This window comes from Peromyscus maniculatus, chromosome 7, assembly GCF_049852395.1.
Source record: "Peromyscus maniculatus bairdii isolate BWxNUB_F1_BW_parent chromosome 7, HU_Pman_BW_mat_3.1, whole genome shotgun sequence".
NCBI classification, from domain to species: Eukaryota; Metazoa; Chordata; class Mammalia; order Rodentia; family Cricetidae; genus Peromyscus; species Peromyscus maniculatus.
Genome location: NC_134858.1, coordinates 55035795 through 55038999, shown reverse-complemented (window position 1 = coordinate 55038999; position 3205 = coordinate 55035795).

Here is a 3205-nt window from a genome sequence, read left to right as displayed (position 1 = left end):
GTGTGCACCACCACCACCACCTGGTCAATCTTCTTATATATGTTGAGATTTGCTTTGTGTCCTAGTATGTGATCAGTTTTGGAGAAAGTTGAGGTGCTGATAAGAAAATACATTCTTTTGTGTTTAGATAGAATTTGATTTATAATGTTTTTAATTCTAGCATTTCTGTTTCATTTTGTCTGTATGACGTGAATATTGGTGAGAGTTGGGTATTGAAATCGCCCACTATCAATGGGTAAGGGTCAATATTGTCTTCACAGAGTGTTTACACTGGTAGCTATTTTTAAGGTGGTTGAAGTCCTAATATGTCATAAGTGTTCACAGATGCTCCCCTCTGTCGCCCAGCAGACAGGGCTGTGCATCAATCGCCAGGTCTCAGTCTTCACTTTTTCCCCTCCCTGGCTGGCATCCACTCCTTATGGGACAGTGGAGCGGAGGCTCTACCGTCTGATCAACTCCATCCCCAGCTGCTCCCCACACTCTCACTCTTCCGATGGCATTGGGCTGTAGCTTTAGCGCTAGCTCTTCAGGGTTCAGATCTTTATCTCCCATTTACATGTAAATTGAAGTTTGAGGTTTTCTCTGTCTCTTGAATGATATTGTAGGTGAAGGCTGGGGTTATTTAATTGATTTCATTGCTGGTCTCTGTAGTTTCTGAGGACTGTGGAGGGATTTAGAAAGCTTCCGTTATTCTACAGGAATCAGGAAGCTGTGTGCTTTCTTTTTATCATATCTTTTTTTTGTTGTTTTTTCTTATTTCCTGCTCTTCACTGATTTAATTGTGTTCTCTTTTTGGCCTGTACTTTTCTATGGACGTTGGAGTCTAGCTCTGTCCTCTTAGTAGTAACCCTTAGAAATATAGTGTGCATGTGTGTTAATCTGTGCCACTGCCTTCCTCCCAAACAATATAAAGACCTTGGTATGTGTAGGTGCCAGTCATCTTCCAGCCACAGGACTATTCTTTCAAGATGCACCACATGCCAGGTTAATAGCAGAGTGAACAAAGAAAAGGAGGAATTGGGAACCCTTCTTCTAATGCTTTGTTCTTTAGTGGGATAGATATATGAGATACAAATTTCAAATGTGGTAAATTGCTTAGTATAAAGTATTAAGGAACAAAAATAAAGAATGGTAAGTGCTATCAGTTACTTCTCTGCTGCTGTGACCAAATGCCTGGCAGAAAATAAGTTAAGGGAGGAAAGGTTTACTTTATAGTTTATGTTTGGAGACAAGGTCTTACTATGTAGCCCTTGCTAGCCTGGGACACTCTGTGTAAACCAGGCAGGCCTCAAGCTCACAAAGATGCACCTGCCTCTGCCTCCCTAGTGCTGGGATCAAAAATGTGCTCCAACCATGCCCAGCTTCAAAAGCTTTCTTTCTGCTCCCAGTTTCAAAAAGTTGCTGTCTGTCTTAGCAGGGAAGGCCGCGGTGAGCCAAGTGTGTGGCTAAAGGCAGACTGGGAAGCAGAAGAAGCCAGTCTGGAACCAGCATGGGTATGGTATACCTTTAAAGGCCCACTGCTTAGGACCTACGTTCACTGTTCTCACTCTGCCTCCTAAAGGCTCAACGGCTTCAAAAATAGCAGCAGCACAAACGGAGACCAAGAGTTCGAAACGCAAGTCTGTGTGTGACATTTCACATTCAAACCATGTATTAGTCAGGGTTTTCCAGCAGAAAAGAACTTACAGAATGAAAATATGAATACACACACACATATATATATATATGGGATTTATTAGAATGGTTTACAGACTGTGGTCCAGCTAGTCCAACAATGGCTGACTACCAATGGAAGGACAAGAGTCCAATAGTTGTTCAGTTCACGAGGCTGGATGTCTCTGCTGGTCTTCAGTATATGCCAGAATTCCAAAGAAGTAGGCTCTAATGCCAGTGAAGGAATGAACTTACCAGTGAGAGCAAGAATAATCGACAAAGAGCAAAATTCCTTCTTCCATGTCCTTTAATATAGGCTGCCAGCAGGTGTGGCCCAGTTAAAGGTGGATCTTCCCACCTCAAAATATCTGGATTAAAAGTGGGTCTTTCTACTTTAAATGATTTAATTAAGAAAAAATCCCTTGGGTTTGGGGATTTAGCTCAGTGGTAGAGCGCTTGCCTAGCAAGCACAAGGCCCTGGGTTCAGTCCTCAGCTGGGGGGGGGGAAGATCCCGGGGGGGGGGGGATCCCTCACAGATATACCCAGCCACTTGGTTTTTAGTTATTTCCAGATGTAGTCACTTGACAACCAAGAACAGCCATCACAAACCACACAAGTAGGAGAATGAAATGTGTGGTGTGTTAGCTGGGTGTACTGGTGCACACCTTTAGTCCCAGCACTTGGCAGCCAGAGGTAGGTGGGACTCTGTGAGTTCAAAGCCAGTTTGGTCTACACTGAGAGTGTCTGAACAGCCAAAGCTACATAGAGAAACCCTGTCTAAAGGAAGGAAGGAAGGAAGGAAGGAAGGAAGGAAGGAAGGAAGGAAGGAAGGAAGGAAGGAAGGAAGGAAGGAAGGGAGTTGTGGAAGACATGAAAGGCCACACTAGTAAGATGAATTTTGGAGCAGGGAGTTGGTGCACACTTTTAATCTCAGCACTTAGGTGGAGGGGTTGGGCGGGTCAGGAGTTCAAGGCCAGCCTGGAATATTAAGAGAGTTTGAGAACAACCTGAGCTCTATAGTGAGCTTGAGGCCAGCCTGGGCTATATGAGGCCCTGTCTCAAAAGCAAAACCGAAGGAAGAGAAGGAAGAACAAAAAAGAAAAGATTTAGAATTAAGGCCTAAAGGCAGTGAAAGCCTTGGTTATGCTGCTGTCTTGAGGAAGTGCATTCTAAGCAAAGAGCTTTGCAGTGTGTTTAGTGACCTGGGACCCTGCCTGTGGGCTACCATGAAAGGATGAGAACAGCGTGACAAATATAAAGCCATTGAGCTAACAGGGAAACCACACAGAGCCTTGTTTTCCATAGTCAATGTTGGGCTTTTCTTATCTTTTTTCTCAGTGCTAGACAGGACACAAAGCCCAGGGAACCATGGTAGGGTAAGAGGCCAGTGCTGTACAAGCTGCATCCCGTTTCTAAGAATTTGGCTTACAGCCGGCGGTGGTGGCACACGCCTTTAATCCCATCACTCGGGAGGCAGAGGCAAGCGGATCTTTGTGAGTTCGAGGCCAGCCTGGTCTACAGAACAAGATCCAGGAAAGGTTCAAAGCTACA